The sequence below is a fragment of the Oryzias latipes genome, chromosome 2 (assembly GCF_053564925.1).
Source record: "Oryzias latipes strain Hd-rR chromosome 2, Olatipes_Hd-rR_3.1".
Classification (NCBI taxonomy): domain Eukaryota; kingdom Metazoa; phylum Chordata; class Actinopteri; order Beloniformes; family Adrianichthyidae; genus Oryzias; species Oryzias latipes.
In genome coordinates this window covers 33410199-33428511 of record NC_136238.1, presented here as the reverse complement: position 1 = coordinate 33428511, position 18313 = coordinate 33410199, and the positions used below count along the sequence as shown (strand labels likewise).

At 40.8% G+C, this 18313-nt stretch overlaps 1 protein-coding gene across 1 annotated transcript in view; it reads right to left on the bottom strand.

Annotated features, from left to right (window-relative positions):
* LOC144986974 (uncharacterized) overlaps positions 1-18313 on the bottom strand; it is a 239984-nt gene that overhangs the window by 127653 nt on the left and 94018 nt on the right. The gene's annotated exons all lie outside the window — the stretch shown is intronic.

Here is an 18313-nt window from a genome sequence, read left to right as displayed (position 1 = left end):
CTCAGAATTCTGACTTTAAACTCAGAATTCTGACTTTAATCTCAGAATTCTGACTTTAAATTCAGAATTCTGACTTTAATCTCAGAATTCTGACTTTATTCTAAGAATTCTGACTTTAAACTCAGAATAGTGCGCTACAGTCGCATGTGAGCCACATTCTTCAGCACTGCAGAGTCCAAGGAGCTGCCGGAGTGAAACCAACAAAATTGACGTCTGTAAGTGTCTTTTTGCACGCTCAGGGTTGACCACAGGAGGTCATTTCGCTAATGGAAGAACAGAGGGTAAGTAAAAAGAAATTGTTTTAAACTGAATCTTGTAAATGAACGGGCAGCAGGCTATGCTAGCATTTTGCATCAGTCATGCTCAGGGCTGTATATAGCTGGTGCAAAAAATGCTTTGTGAAAGCACCCATTGTCGTGCCCGTTTATATCAACAACTACCTTATAATTTCGTTTTTTATACCCTTCAGAAAATACTCTCTTAACAGATTGTCGTGTTTTACTATGCAGTATTACCCACCGATCTTTTAGTTTACACGTCCAGCACAATAACTTTAACGTTCGGTTTTCAGCCTTCTCTTCACGTGACAGACACGTTCTGTATTTTTATTATCTCATTGTTAAACAAACACTCTGCAAACGACGGTCCCCCGTCACAGAATCATACCCTTTCATAACATTTAATACAATATTATAGTTTTTGTTATTCTGTATCCGGGCGAGTTTAAATAAAGTTCAGGTGGGGAAAGTCACGTGACACCTCGGAGTAGCGTTGCGTATCCACGGCAACCGCCGTTTCTTCTTCGTTGAACCGTAGCAATGTGTTTACTATTTAGTACATTAGCACCCACATTAAGCTATCGGCACAGCTGCAAACTTCACAGGGTACAGTTTACTATTTTTTTTGCAGGGCGGGCTTTTTTTATTTTATTTTTATTGGGCGGGGGGTTTTTAAACACCGGGAAGCTTGATCGTTACGTCATGATTATGTAGGTAGTTCTGCAGAATCGGATGATTGACTCTTTTGTAGTCTACTATTTTCTCTCAGCTGCATTTTCATAGTCCGTTCGGATTCACCTGATTAACCACATTTGTCCAGTTTTAGTGGGCATATAAATGGCCAACAAGTACATTTATGTCAAATGTTTGCACACAGCAAGAAAAAAAAAAGCTCCATTTATCACTTTTTTATTTACTCTTCTGAAAATACTACTGGACTTGTTTTTTTTTCCTATATGTTCCCTGTGACATCAAATAAAACTCATTTCTTTTATAACTAATGTATTTTTCTTTTGTGCAGATTGACAGTGATGTCATTGCTGTGGAGGATCCAGAAATGACACTTCACATCCCTGACTGTGGAGTCTGCAACACGTCAAAACAGAAAGAAGTCCTTTTTCTGAGATTTCTTACCATCAGATGCTAGACTCTACATTAGACACTGGACACTTGTTTTTGTTATTATTTTTAAGCAAATTTATTTATTTATCTGTCATTTTTAATGGAGCTATGGTAACAAAGTAATTTAACTGTTTTGTCGTTTTTTCTTATTTATATGTGCGATAGTACATATCTGAGAATACCTGCAGATAACTGACATACCTTTTCCTTTTAATTTAAATTTATTTCTGATTCATCTTCTGAACCCATTTTGTCCCTTTGGGGTCACGGGGCTGCTGGAGCCTATCCCGGCCTCTTATTTCTGCTGTGAAATTTAAAGAAATATGTATAACTAAACACATTTTTTCTCATTATTTTATTATTTACTTTTAATTTTCAGTATTTCCATAACAGATGCATCAAATAATATTAACCTAAGATCAAAAGTATTAAATCAACTAAATTTCCATTATATGATTTATTTGTTTCCTTTTGAAATATTTAGCCACTTGCATTACATGTGTTAGTTCTGACCTTGTAAATAATGTTGGCAACTCCTGTTTAACTCACACATGTGGTAAAAAAAGGTGTTATGGTGCCAATAAATTCATATAAAAACATTTCAGAAGAAAGACCTTTACTCATACATTTTTATAGAAACATTACAGTTTATAATTTATAACATAGCAACCATTTATCATTGTTAAGTTATGCATATTATAATAGGGAAGGGATTAAATAAATTTGCTTCTTCTCTTCCCATTTCAAGCATTAACTGCTTAATTTGTATTGTGAAAAGTAAATTACAAGGATGTATACTCAGATTGCGACTTATTTTTGTTTCTTTATATATGTGCTGTTCCTGTGTTGAAGGAAGTATGTTCCAATTGACCATGATTGAAACAATAAACTCAAATTAATGTTTTTTCTAATAACTGCTTCCAACTTAGAATGGTCTTATTTTCAAAATAAACTTCTCACAGCTGCACAATGACGTACTGGTCAGCAGGCGTGCCTCATAGCAAGAGGGCTCTGGTTCAAATCCCAAAAGCGTCCTGTGTGGAGTTCAATCAATCAATCAATCAAACTTTATTTATAAAATAGCGCTTCTCATGCACTTTGTGCAGCTCGAAGCGCTTTAACACTAAAAACAGTAAACACACAACATTACAATAAAAACCCCAACCCACCCTTCACCCTTCCCACTCCCCTCCATTAAACCACATGACCCATGGCTCCCACGTACAATGAATTATGACTATGTAACTGTAAAATAAATAAATAAATAAACGAAAAAACAAGTATGGCTTGGCTCTGCTGTGAGGAAACAGTATCTGGGAATCCTTTCATACCAGGAGCCAGCCCGGCCACCGGAACATCGCCACAGTGCCCACCCAGACCGGGACAACACCGGGGTCCCCCTCACAGCCATAAAGCTGTAAAATTAGACCCCAGCTGCCCCAGCAAGGGCAACAACTGCAGCAACAACCGCTGACCAAGCCGGCAATCCCTGGAGGAAAAGATCCCCACAAGAAACACTGGGGCTAAAATCATAAGATGCTAAAATTAAAAACATAAAAAACAAAAAAAAAAAACATAAAATTGAAAATAAGACGCATAAAATTAAAATAAATACATAAAATAGCCTATACTAAAACTAACAGAATAAATTAGCAGTTAAAATCAACTAAAAGCTAAATTAAAAAGGTGGGTCTTGAGCCTCTTCTTAAAAACCTCTACTGTCTCTGCGGCCCTGAGGCTCTCCGGAAGGCCGTTCCACAGGCGAGGACCATAATGGCAGAACGAAGCCTCACCATAAGTTTTGGTCCTCGCCTTGGGAACAACTAAGAGGCCAGCACCGGAAGACCTCAAGGTCCGCGAGGGCTCATATTTTAAAAGAATATAATTTAAATAAGAAGGCCCAAGACCATAAAAACATTTATAAACCATTAAAAGAATTTTAAAATCAATCCTGAAACGCACAGGGAGCCAATGCAGCGATTTTAAAACCGGTGTAATGTGTTCCCGCCCTCTGGTCCTCGTCAGAACTCGTGCCGCTGAGTTCTGTAGAAGTTGTAAGTTTGAAAGAGACTTTTTGGGTAAACCAGAGAGCAGGGCATTACAAAAATCTAAACGACTGAAAATAAAAGCATGCATTAGTACCTCTGTGCTGGCAAGAGAGAGGAACGGGCGGACTCTGGCAATATTTTTGAGATGATAAAATCCTGTTTTAACGACATTTTTAATGTGTGGGATAAAATTTAGCTCAGAGTCAAAAAGTACACCCAGGTTTCTCACAGATGGAGAAGGTTTAAAATTATGAAGATGTGGTAAAATCATCTCTCTCTTGTCTTCAGAACCGATGATTAAAACTTCAGTTTTGTCCTGGTTGAGCTGTAAGAAATTTTCTGCCATCCACAACTTTATATCTAAAATGCAGTTTAAAAGAGTGTTAACCGGTTCAAGGTCATCAGTAGACATGGCGATGTAAAGCTGTGTATCATCAGCATAGCTGTGAAAGTCAACGCCATGTCTCCTGATGACCTCCCCAAGAGGCAACATATATAAATTAAACAGTATTGGCCCTAAAATCGACCCCTGGGGAACCCCACAACTTATTTCGTGGATTCTTGAAGAGCACATATCCATACTTACATAAAAGTGTTGCCCTGTAAGGTAAGAGTAAAACCACTTAAGAACATTTCTAGAGAGGCCCACTAGACTTCTAGGTCTGTCTAATAAAATCTGGTGATCTACTGTATCAAAAGCGGCACTGAGATCCAGCAGCACCAGAACAGAAAGTTTCTGTGAGTCGTAGTTTAATCTTAGATCATTAACGATCTTTAAAAGAGCCGTTTCTGTACTATGGCTTTTCCTAAAACCAGACTGATATTTTTCAAAAGATTTTTGGGCATTTAAAAACTCATGCAGTTGAGTAGCGACACTTTTTTCTATTATTTTACTTAAAAATGGTAAGTTGGATACGGGTCTATAGTTATCCAGATTTTTTGGATCTAATTGACTCTTCTTCAGAAGGGGCCTCACCACCGCTGTCTTACAGGCAGAGGGGAAGACCCCCGTCTGAAGAGAGCAGTTTACTATATTTAAAAGCTCTGACTCAAAGAATCCATAAAATGTTTTAAAAAGTGAAGTGGGAATGGGATCTAAAAGGCAGGTTGTAGTGTTTACTTGGGATACAACTCGCCCAAGCATCTTCGCATCAACCAGGACAAAACTCCCCAGTGTTTCTTCTGGTAAAAACAATGCTGGAGGTCTGTTAAGATCCGTGTACTGCATGGATGAAATGTTTGATCTTATAGCATTGATTTTACCCATGAAGTGGTCTGCGAAGTCCTCACATGCAGCATTAGATGATGGCATGGAGGACTTGTTGAAGTCTTTATTTATTAAAATATCAATGGTTTTAAAAAGAAATTTGGGGTTGTTTTTATTTTCTGAAATGATTTTTGAAAAATAGGAGGTTCTGGCCCGTTTAACTGAGTTATTGTAGATTTTGAGTTGTTCTTTAAAAATGTCTTTGTGAATTATTAATTTCGTCTTCCTGTATCTCCTCTCTGCTCTCCTGCAGTTCTGCTTCAGACCCTTAATGTCGTCAGTCTTCCATGGCATTTTAGGAGTGGCTCTTAATGTTTTTGTTTTGAGTGGAGCCACTGCATCTATGGAAGACTGAAGTCTGTTAATAAAATGATCAACAATAAAATCACAGGGTGCAGGTAAAATCTGAGCAGGAGTTTGCGTAAAAACATCAATAAAACTTGCAGCCACTTCAGGAGTTAAATACCGTTTCCTCAGAGTTCTCACTGAGGCTTCCTGCTGGATTTCACTGGCGACAGTAAAAAACACACAATAATGGTCTGATATGGCCAAATCAACAACAGAGGACACCCCAGTGGACAGACCATAGGTAATGACCAGGTCCAGGGTGTGTCCTCTGTTGTGAGTTGGCTGTGTGACATGCTGCTGAAAATCCATGCTGTTTAGAAGATTTAAAAACTCGCAGGCATAGATATCATCATGATTGTCAACATGCAAATTAAAATCACCAGTAATTAAAATCCTATTGTACCTAATATGAAGAGATGATAAAAGTTCAGAAAATTCTTGGATAAAACAGGAAGTAGGGGTTGGTGGTCTGTATACTGTGACAGTTAAAACAGGAGGGTCTCCAAAGACAAAAGCATGATGCTCGAATGAACAATATTTACCAAGTAAAATATTTTCAGATAAAATTCTTTTGTGAGCAATCGACGCTGTACCTCCACCTTTCTTTCCTCCCCTAATTGAAAATAAGAAGTTAAAATTAGGTGGAGAAGCCTCAGTGAGAATAGCTGGTGCATCAGAGCCAAGCCAGGTTTCAGTTAAAAACAAACAGGTTAAATCATGGTCTAAAATCAGATCATTAATGATAAAAGACTTATTTAAAAGTGATCTGACATTTAAAAGAGCCATCTTCATGGTTGTGGGTACAATCTGATATGTGCATGTCATGGGTTTTGTGACTGATGTGTGAATTGGTCGGAGACACTTAACATGCGAGTCACGTGGATATGAATGTAAAAGATTTAAATGTCTATTGGTGATGCGGACTGGTATGTGATGCTGTATGGCAGAGAATGATGAGTCAGGGGTGTGGGTGTCCTGGTTCAACCGTCAGCTGGGAATGGTTTTGAAAGAACGGAGGGTGAGATCAATGTTCATATTGAGAAGACGGGAACCACTATTGTTGGGGTGTAAACCGTCTGATTTAAAGAGGTATGGTCTATTGTAAAAGGTTGTGAAGTTATCAACGTATGGAATGCTTATGGAATGACAGTATGTTTTTAACCAAATGTGAAGCTGACGGACGCGTGAGAACATGATGTCTCCATTACGGGGTGCAGGTAGTGGTCCAGATACGATACAGTGTATGTTTAACTGTTGGATGGTATGAATCAGATGGATGAAGTCCATTTTCAGAGTCTCTGATTGCTGCAGTTTCAGGTTGTTGGTGCCTGCATGTATGATGAAAGTCTCCGCAGAGGGGTATTTGACAGAAAGTTGGTGAGCAGAGTTTTTAATCTCATTGATGACAGCTCCAGAGAGTGTGTGTGTGTGGCACCTTCTGACCCGGACATGCCGGACAACGGAGTCTCCCACGATGAGCACGGGCTGCTGCACAGGTCCGGGTCTTCCAGCGGGTCTCCCCGATACAGCAGCGGGGTGATGAGCAGCGGCCTCCGCTCCAGCGTGCTCAGGTGGAGAAATGGGAGCTCCATAGTGATGTTTCCGGGCAGACAGAACTCCAGCGTGAAGACCTGGTTTTTCTGTGGAGAGTGGATCCCCTGAAGCTGGTGAGATGCAGGCTGCGGCGCGCGAGCCCCGGGGAAGCTCGCCTGAGCGTCGGGCCACCGCGTCTTTCAGCAGACGGCGGCGTTTCCTTCTCGTGCCGGGCGCCAGCGGAACCGCAGAGGATCCGGGCGGCTGGGCCAGTGCCGCGGCTCCGGGAAGAAGGGCGAGCCGGCCAGGCTCCAGCAAAGCGGGCACCGAAGTAACAGACGCCGTTGGATCCGTAGAGGTGGTAGCGGGAGTCGTCGCCTGGCTGGGACCAGCAGCAGAGCCGGATGCCACGGTAGGGGTTCCGCCCGATGTCGGTCCCGGTGAGCCCGCTCGGGTCGCTGACGCCGCGGTGAGGTCTTCAGCCAGCGGGGCAAAGCGGTTGGTCAGCGCTAGGTTTTCCGAGCTGACATTGTTGGGTTTGGACCCACAGATCCTCCGGCCGCGACGTGTCACCTCAGCCCACGACTGTTTGGGCGTAGAGCAGAGGGCTGGAGCCCTGGGCCCCCGGCATCAGCCTGGTCTTCATGGAGGTCCTGTCGACTCCTGGCCTCTGTTGGAAAATATAATCTGTCGCTTTGAGATTACTTTCCTTTGTTGCATGTTCAATAAAGTCGAGAAGAAGAAAACCACGGGATTCGTCCGGATTAAAGATTAACAAATTTATTCCCTAACAATATTTCTAAAAAACAGAGTAAAAACAGAGTAAAATAAAAACAGATCGATCTGGGTGTCCAAAATCAAGGCCTGCAATACGCAAGAGGTTACATTCCGAATTCACATGCAGCTTGTCTGGAGACACAGGAAAATTCCTTGAGTTCAGACTTTTAAGCATGTGGGCAGAACATCCTCCCCCGGGAGCAAGATGGCCGCCCAATCTCCGCCTCTGGTCGCTAGAGATTGGCTGGCAGGGAGCCTGCCCACTTCTGTCAGTCCATGTTAGGAGTCAGCATCCGTTTTCCCGCGTCTGAAGTCACCTCCCAGACTGACATGGTCCCGCAACCAAATGGCTCCCTAGGTGGCCCCCACGTGTGGCCGGATCTTCTTAACATACAGTAGACAATACACCTTTGTGCCCCACACGGGAGCAGATGCCTGTGGCGGTTCCCAGGGATTGAGATGATTGATTTATGATCCAAGTCAGACCTACAACCAAATGGCCCCAGAAGATCAAAGACCGTTTTCTCCTGAAGGGGTTGGAGGTTGGAGCTGCATTCCTGAAACCTCTTTACATATGCAATTATCAGGAAGTCCCTTTTAATTGAAATGACTGAAACCCACACACAGTAAACCTGAAAGAAAACCTTCAAAGAAATAAAGATAAGATAAAAACCTAGGAGAAATAAGAACCACAAAAATAAATTCCTTCAGTTTCCCTCTCTTGACCTCACGAAGTGAGGTCACACAAAAAATAAAAACACATCATCACATCATGCAATCAAAACAGCTGTGGTCTCTCGCCCTCACAATCTTTATCAGAACCAATGTGCCCTTCAAAGGTGTGAATGATTTGTTCATAAGTGTAGGAGCGAAAACCTGTCAGAGCTTGCATTAACCATCTTTAAGAAACGTTCAGTTGGACAGGGAAAATTCTCGCTACGGTCCTGTGCCCCATCAGCGACCATCCCTAAGGATACTTATGCTTCACTAGATATTTGGCACATTGGCATTTACAAAGAACAATACATGAAATAGTAGTCAAATTTAAATTTAAAAAAAAAAAGTCAAATATAAAAGCCAAATTTAAAAAGTCAAAATATAAAAGTACAGAAAAATAAAACATTCAAAGTCAAACTTAAGTTTAAAAAAGTGAAAATATAAAAGTCAAATTCAAATTTAAAAAGTCAAAATATAAAAGTAAAAAGGTAAAAAATACAACAAAGATAACACTTCCTATAAAGAAAAGAAAACACCTAGAATTAAGGGGGGGAATTGAGAAATGTTAAAGCAGAACAAAATCACACAGACGATGAAAAGAGAAAAGAAAATTGTCAAACATAACAGTAAGCAATTTTATAAAATGTAACAAAGTCCAAAAAAGGTCATTCCGGGCCTCGAACACTCGCGTCCTCCTTCTGCATATCCCACAAGCTCTGGCAAGCTTGGACCTGGCCTCCTATGGACTTCTCAAAAAACCTGTTATTAGAGATGTGACACATCTGATACAACAGAACGGCTGCAAAAGGACTTGGGGTGTCCACTGCTGTGGTACTGTTCTGCCAAGATGATTCTGCTGTGGGTCTAAGTTTTTGTTAGTGTTAGGGTCAGGAAATTAAAAAATTAAAAAACAATAAAACACAAAAGACAATGAGACAAGAATCAATTTACGCATGCGCAGTAAGAGAAAATATGATGGAAAAGGTCCACCACGTTTCTCTTCTCAAAGGTCTGCTTCCCCTCGTGCTGTTTTATGAAGAACACAAGTGGGGAAAATACAAATTCAAGAAAAAGAAAAAAGTTTATTATGGGCTGTTGTCTAATGACCCAGTCGTAGAACCTACTCATCCTTGCTGTGGATGAGAGAAAATCAGATGAACAGACACACAAAGCTTTAAAAATTAAAAAATGGTCAATCTGTGTTACTATTTAAACATTCTTTCTAGACAAATGCATTTAAACAACAATGATAATAATAAAATATTGTCCTTCTTATCATTAAGACCTCTTTTGTCTACCTCCCTCTCTTGGCCTGGGGCTAAGCTCCAGGACAAACACATAAAACGAATTAAATGTAAAGCAAGAACATAAAAACAATAAACAGTTTGGTGTATCGATAAGATGAACAGGCGTCCTGTCCACGCTCCTGTAAAAGGCAAGGTCACAAGAAGAAATAATACAACTGCAACAGAAGATCTTTCATTAATTGCAGGCAGAGTTCAGCAGTTGGTGCTGCCAGCAGGAGGCCATCAGCCTACATCATGAAAACACAAACCTCTTATAGCATAATGTTCTGTCAGAGAGACTTTAAACAGTGATTAAAAATGCAAGAAGGATTTTATGAACCCCTCTGTACTATAATGCGAACAATTGTCTGCTATTTTTATGTAATGATTCCATTAAAAGAAAACGTGTGCCAAGTCAATAGCAACAAACAACACACCTTGTGAGGTTAAAGGTGACAGCATGCAATATGGATCAGGGACGGATAGGTTTTATAATAATGGTGACGTCATCAACTTAAATTAACATTAGCTTAAATTATATGCAATCCACTTACTTTTAAAACCGGTTTCAAAGAAGTACACCATGAAGAATACGAATATTCAATGACACCATAGTTCTACAGCCCAGACTGAGTTTCCTTCATCCCTTCATCTGCATCCTTCACCCAGCTGCACTGAGATCTAAAAACCTGTGCTCCTGTAGTTACCTGAATCACCACCGGGGGGACGATGAAGAATGAACCAACATCAACTGAACCTGTGGACCATGAAGCATCAGAGAGCGTTTTAACATCACCTCTGCATCTTCATGAGCCGTCTCCTCTCTGCTCAGTTGTTGATCGGCAAAATTAACCTGTACATTTTTATTGAGGGAGGAAAGTGAACACCTGAAAAAACACAATTTAACCAATGTGTTGTTAATGTCCTGCTTAGTCTAATCCTATGTGAGATACAGCTGTGTCTGACAGCTAGTATCATTGCATTTGTGAGTGTATGAATGCACAATAAGCCGCTCGCCCTCAGGGTTAATATATGTCAGTGTAGTTCAAATGCCACGTGTGGTCTTCTACCTGCTGAAATACTTCTTACTGTTAATCATGCTCTCTGTCATAATGGAGGTACAGGTCAGACCATTCGGAGGCTTCAAACACAGGAATCCAGGCTTCAAACCTGAAATTAACGAAACCACCTGGCGTTTCAGGGCCCTTTACATGTCTGCAGTGGGGGTCGGCTGTGGTGTCCAGCATGGCATCCAGTCTGCCGTCTCCTGTTTTGACAAGACTGTCCCACCCCAACAGATTCACAGGCGTGTTTGGTGAACGCACGCATGAATGTTCCACCATCTGGTCAAAAGTCAGTCGGATGGTCTTTTGCAGGTTTTGAGGAGTCATTTGTTCATTTGTCAGAGCAGGTAGAGTGTCCAGTAGACTCATCAGTGGTTACCTTTGAGCTTGAAAAAGACAATGGCTCCTGCATCAAGTGGTGTTGTCCGACTTGCCCTGTGGTCCTCGCCACGGTGGAGGAGGGCTTGGAGTGGTCATGGGTACTGTTCATTTTTCCTCCAGACCCTCTGCCTCTTGGTCTGTACATTCTGCTGTTGGGCACCTCGTTGTGGGCTGTCAGGGTTCAGAGCGCCATAGATGCCATTTCCAACTGCTGCTGGGGTCCCCTGGGTGGCCTGCTTCTCCCAGGATTTTTCCACCCGTCCTCCTGTTTCGGTCTCCGAATGGCTGAGCATGACACGTCACTACTGCTGTCTCTGAGGGCATCAAAAGTCAAAATTCATGTTAGTTTCCTTTTCTTTTTTAAAACACCTTTTATCCTGTGTGAATTATTTCAGCAGGGTAAAGAATTGTTTTTCTTCAGTTGCTCAACCTCCCCCTCTCTCCTGTCCTGTTTCTTCAAATGTGCTCTGGGGGTCAGTCACTGCTGACTCGGCTCCCTCCTGTGAAGTTAGAGAGCTGCGGAGGATGGTAAACTTTTGCGTCTTTTGTCACTCACCCACAAAACAGAGGGGGGTTTTCTGCTTAAAGTTTTATGAGATCTCGGGGGGGCTGCTCTTCTGCTTGGAAAGAGATTTAGAATGGATTAGTCATGTTCAGTCTTCACCGTCTCCAACACCGTCAGTTGATCAGTAATGAAAACCAGCAAAGGGGAAAATCCCTAAAATTTTCTTTGTCCGAAATGACGGACATGGAGCAAAGTCTTTGGAAAATATATTGTCTGACATGCATTCCGACCGCTAATCATTCACTCTTAATCAAAAAATAGAGACAAATTGTTTTGACTTACCCTTAAGGACTGTTTTTGCCCTACAAAAAGAATTTGGAGAAGTACTAAAAGCAACAAAATCCCACAATTTAAGGTTTTCCTTATTTAACCAAAAACACAATTCACACTCTAAAACACAGACAATCAATACAAAGACAAGAACTTTTAACCGTTTTTGCAAAAGACATAACACAACAAATTAGGTACCTTACACAAACAAAAATAAACCATTTCACTGAAATGAATCGTTCATAACTAGCGTTTTAACATTCATGTTCCCCCTTCTTCCGTTCTACCAGAACCCGCACTTTCATACCACACCTTTCCATGTCCACAAACCCTCCATTTTACTTACAATGCTTTTCATTTCTCCTGCTTGTCTACATTGCCACATCCTTCCAAATCCTCAAAAACCATGTTTCCCTTTCCTTTACCTCGTCCTTTTCCCCATTCTGATAACAATTTTCAAATACTATTGAGTATGATTCAAACAAACAAAACCATCACTCATTCGCTTCTCATTCAACCAGCAGTGCACAAGATCAAAACAAACAGAAAAACGAACTTAAACAAATTGAAAATGTCAATAATACTTCTTCGAACAAAACTGAACTTAATCGCGGTTATTAGGACATACAAACAAATTAGAGACATGTATTCACAAGAAAACCGAAATAATTACAAAATTATTTTACCCCAAATGTATTAGACCCTGCAACCATGCACGTTGATCTCGCCGTTGCGGCAGAGGCTCCCGTCGGAGGCGCTGTGCAACATAAAAACCTTTTTCGGCGAACCGAAAACCCACTGACATTTGTTTTTAAACTACAACCGAGGTCATTACCACGCTCGATAACGACGATCATGATTTTACCGCAAATTACATCCCAAACTCTTCAAATGTTCCTCATGAAAAAGTTCAGCACGTTCCGTCATATTTGGTCGTCAGGGACGCGTCTCGCCGACCACATGGTACAAACAAAGCCAATCACAGCCACACGTCGCCATTTTGGCTAGGACTCCGTCACGCTTACCACGTGGTACAGACAAAACCAATCACAGTCGTCTACACATTCGAAAACAAGTAAAACGTCCCGTCATTGGTCCGTTCGATGTAAACATGATGAACAAGATGGCTGCGTCCATAGAGCAGACAATACACAGGGAAATGTGGAAAATACAGTTAAAATACACAGATTTCAAACATTGTCATCCCATTCTTTCCAAAATCGCATACATTTCATTCCATTCATTCTCATTCAAGCCATTTTCACCGCTGTTGTAAAGTCAAGTCGTCGGCGTCATTAAGTCTGTCGTCAAAAGAAAATTCACCGGTTTCCTCATTTCTTCTGTCTAGCGCACCTTTCATTTTTACTGTGAATCCCTCTGTGGTTTCTCTACGCATTAAAAATAATTTGTGAAGGTTCGCTTCCTTCCTGGTTTTTCCGAAAATCCTAAAACGCGCAAAATTAGTTCCTATAGTAACACTGTTGTTTTCGTACGGGATTTCGTACAGGCTCAAACAGACGCAAAACCTACTATTTTTAACGTAATCCAAATATCACACGCTCCCAATTTACTATTTATTCAATTTTGACAGGCTAAACAGACACAAAACCTGCACAATTTGCTCAGCTCTAATTAATTTTCATGAATTTCCTTAGTCCAATTTGCTGTTTCAGGAGGGTGAACCACAAAACTTATACAGGTGCGCTATGCCGTCCACATACTTCACTTCCCCACAATTTGAGTTATTCACTAAGAGAATAACCTGGTCAATATGCAGAATTTACGAACAGGTTCCTGCTTTACCTTTTGTTTGTGAGGCCTCGAGGGAAGTCAAGCACGTGGGGGGGAGCGTCACCGACTTTTCGCCGAAAGTCTCAGAAATCTCATAATAAACCACTATCGGTCCTCTTACCCGCGTTGCGCTTCCGCGTTTCTTCCCCACTTTTCACGTTCAGGGGTCACCAATTAATGTTGGAAAATATAATCTGTCGCTTTGAGATTACTTTCCTTTGTTGCATGTTCAATAAAGTCGAGAAGAAGAAAACCACGGGATTCGTCCGGATTAAAGATTAACAAATTTATTCCCTAACAATATTTCTAAAAAACAGAGTAAAAACAGAGTAAAATAAAAACAGATCGATCTGGGTGTCCAAAATCAAGGCCTGCAATACGCAAGAGGTTACATTCCGAATTCACATGCAGCTTGTCTGGAGACACAGGAAAATTCCTTGAGTTCAGACTTTTAAGCATGTGGGCAGAACATCCTCCCCCGGGAGCAAGATGGCCGCCCAATCTCCGCCTCTGGTCGCTAGAGATTGGCTGGCAGGGAGCCTGCCCACTTCTGTCAGTCCATGTTAGGAGTCAGCATCCGTTTTCCCGCGTCTGAAGTCACCTCCCAGACTGACATGGTCCCGCAACCAAATGGCTCCCTAGGTGGCCCCCACGTGTGGCCGGATCTTCTTAACATACAGTAGACAATACACCTTTGTGCCCCACACGGGAGCAGATGCCTGTGGCGGTTCCCAGGGATTGAGATGATTGATTTATGATCCAAGTCAGACCTACAACCAAATGGCCCCAGAAGATCAAAGACCGTTTTCTCCTGAAGGGGTTGGAGGTTGGAGCTGCATTCCTGAAACCTCTTTACATATGCAATTATCAGGAAGTCCCTTTTAATTGAAATGACTGAAACCCACACACAGTAAACCTGAAAGAAAACCTTCAAAGAAATAAAGATAAGATAAAAACCTAGGAGAAATAAGAACCACAAAAATAAATTCCTTCACCTCCAGCAGTGCAGAGCTGGTGTTGGTGGTGCTCGGAGCCCCGTCCATCCGTTCCCACCCCTTGTTTTTACGGCCACATATTTGAATTATGTTGCTGTCCGTAGCGGTGGAATGGGCTTCAGCGGGAGTTTCTCCAAACCACGGAAGGGTTACAGACAGGGAGCGGTTGGTGTTAATGGAATGCTGTAGCTGCTGGATGCAATGAGGTATATCACTAGAGGAGACATCACGTGGTTCCTCATGGGAGGAGAGCACCGCCATCTTGGTGAGGTCAAGTCACTGATGCAGTGAATGCATGTCAACACATTTTTTGCATAATGCCAGTTCATTGTTTGTGTTTCAACTGACAAAATCAGAGAACTGAGTCCATGAAGGAGGAAGGTGTCTCATTTCACAGGTAAGTATTTTAATTTGTCTTCTTTTAAGGCTGCAGGGGCTTCATTAATAGAACACATGTTGACATCCATGATGCTGCAGGGCTATTATCAACATGCTGCATGATGTACATTTATTTTGCTGTCAATATAAATGTACATTTTATTTTGCTAAACCTGTATACAGCATACTAGGCTATTTATACAGATTTATACATTTCTGACTCAGTGACTGAGTCAGGTTTCCAATGGACTCAGACTTCAGGAAAAAGTGGATCTTGGCTATCAAAAGAGTTAACCCAGATGGATCACTGTGGTACCAACTAGAAATACAGTCTGGCTGTTCAAAATATTTGTGGAAACAGATTTTGATAAGAGGCCAGATTGTTTTTTTAGGGTAAATCTATTGTTCACTTTTGGACTTCTTTTTATTGTTATTATTATTATTATTATTATTATTATTATTATTATTATTATTATTATTACTATTACTATTACTATTACTATTACTATTACTATTACTATTACTATTATTATTATAACTATTATTATTATTACTATTATTATTATTATTATTATTGTTAATAGTAATAATAATATAATATTTGTTATTATTTATTGACTTATTATTTATTTATTGTTTGTATTGACTTACTATTGATTTATTATTATTATTATTATTATTATCATTATTATTATTATTGACTTATTGTTGGGTTTTTCTAAATAATTTAAATTGCATGTTAAAGAGGTCTAAAACTTCTAAATGTTTAGAAATTAATTTTAAAAATTCTTTCTAATAATTTTTTTTATTTGTAAGAAGTCCTGCAACTATGCATTTTCATTCAAGTTTGAGATTTTAAGGCTGACTGTTTCTCTTCTTTAACAACAACAAATGATGTATCTATATATACATTATATACATAAAATATAATATATTTATATATATGTATAAATATATTTAAATATAAAAATATATATAGTATATAAAAGCTACTTAGACACCACTAAAATCAATGGAAATCAATGTCATGTGGGCGTCGCCCGCGCTCCGCCACCGTCGGCCAGGCTTCTAAAGCGGGCGTGTCTCCTCTAGTGATATAACTCATTGGCTGGATGTACTTAGACTGGGATGTCGATACTGAAAGAATTTTCTCTATCAGAATTGATTTCTCTCTAAATTCCAGTTTAAGGTTTTGAACGGTTTCCTTAAGTTGGCAATGTCCTTGGTTACAGTTGTCTGGAGTGCATGAAACTCCGTCTGGACGAGTGGCAGCCATCTTGCAAAGTGAAACCATGTTGGAACTTTGTCCATGAGGTCACATGGTCTGGAAGAAGCCCCAGTTCCAGCTGACAGAAGTCTGGTTCTGATCCATGAGATCTCACTAGCAACAGAACCAAACCTTCACGTGTTGCAGCAACAGTTTCCATGTTTGGGAGGATCTTCTGAAGAACAGCTCAGTTCCAGATCACATCATGATGTTTGATGTTTTCTTCATTCCAGGAAATCATCTGTGTCTCCTTTGATCTGTGCTGAGTCAGCACTTTGACTTCTTTTCAACTTTAGATCCATCACTTACAATCAAGGATATATTGATAAATATTATTTATTGACAGAAAATAAAGAGTAAATGTATTTATCATCCAGCAGTGATTGTGGTGTTTGTAAGTCTTTTATTTTGAAATTCCTCAAGGATGATCATCATGGTGGGATTTCTAGATCTGCATGAACTCATCCTGAATCCATAAGACACTGGAGCATCAAAGAATCCAACCCATCTCTGCCAACATGAGGCTCTTACTTTGAAAAGTCTCAGACTTCCTGCAGGGAAACAGGCTTTCTGCTGCTGCACTGACAGATGTGCACGAGCTTGAAAGAGCTTCCTGACTGAGGAGCTGCAGACTTTCTCCTGCAGAGCAGCAGCTGACTTCAGCGTCGTCATGGGAACACAGTCTGCTGCTGCTTCTGGAAACGTCTTCAAGGCTGTGGTGGGACTTGTTGGTCTGGAGGACAGATTCTCTGAGCAAATGCTGCTTCAGCTTCAAGCTTCAGCTCTTTTCTTCTGGCAGAGCTTAGAAGAAATGGAAACCTCCTTTGTTCTGACTGTTTGCTCCAAATCCCAGATTCAGGAATTCCTCCAAGAAGTTCAGCTCAGAGATCATCAGCAGAGAAAAGCCTGAAGTTCTGATGGAAAATGACATTAGAACATGATCAATATTATTGATCCACATGGAATCCAGAAGAAACTCTGAGGTGAAGACATGAAGACACAAGCTTCAGAGACATGAGGAGAAGTCAGAGTGGATTCATTCTGGACTTTCTTCTCACATCTTCTCTTCAGAACATCTTTGTCTTTGATCCTTCAAATCTTCTGAAATCTGATCATCCATGGATTGTTTTTGTGGGATCAGATCCAGAGTTGCTGAAAGTTCTGCTGCCCTCTGCTGGTCAAAGTGTCCAAACAGCAGAGAGGAGATTCTCTGGGATTCATTGGAGTCCAGATTCTCCTGGATGTGAACAGTCTCTGCTTCTGGAACAGAAGAGTCCTTCTCAGAGCAGCATTGAGGATCTGTTCTGTCCGGCTGAGAGCGCTCCCTGCTGGTAGGAGACAGAACCACATCAGCTGCTTTTCTTTGGCCGTTCAGAAACAGTCTGGAGACTCTAAAAAACCTCCACTTCCTGAAGCAAACGGATGCAGAGCATCATGTTTGATCCTCTTCCTTCAGAAACGGCTCCATTGTTCCATCGCTCAGCAGTTTGACTAAAGCAGCTGAGAGTCTTGATGCAAACAGACCTCAGCAGCTCATCCAGAACGCCATGACAGAAGCACATGCAGCAGCACGTGCACGCTCCCAGAGAACAGCAGCTGATCCAAGTCCTGACTTTGAGGTGAGACCTTTCTGTTCTGCTTGGACCACACTTCAACATGAACTTCATTTCCCATCATTCCATCTGTCAGGAGAGAACAGCTGCAATCAGCTTCCTTCAGGAATGACTGCAGGTAGAAGGATCTTTCATTCTTCAGCACCACCAGGACCCACATCCAGCCCATCAACAGCCAGAACATCAGTGACATCAGCGTCTGATCTTCATCACATCATCATCATCAAAGGACCACCTCTACATTTTTACAATCTGATGGATTTCAGTCTTTCTGCAGCTTCTCATCAACTGGATTGTCAAATATTTTCATTTCCGTTAACACTGTCAGACCTGGAAAAAGCTGAAAGGGTTCAAATAAAAACAGCAAGAATTAATATTTTATAGAAACTACATGTGATATTTAACTAGTTATTAAGAAGGGAAAAAAATCCTTAAGTGTTTTTTTGTGTCAACCTGAAAAAAAAAAGTTTTTTTTTTATTAAACAAGTCTTTGAAGACGATAAAGAAACAAGAAACAGTGTTACAATCTTTGCAGAATATCTGTTAAAAATGTTTGCATTCTAAAAATATTTAATTTGTTCATTCATTTTTCCACTTTTCTTTCATTATGTTA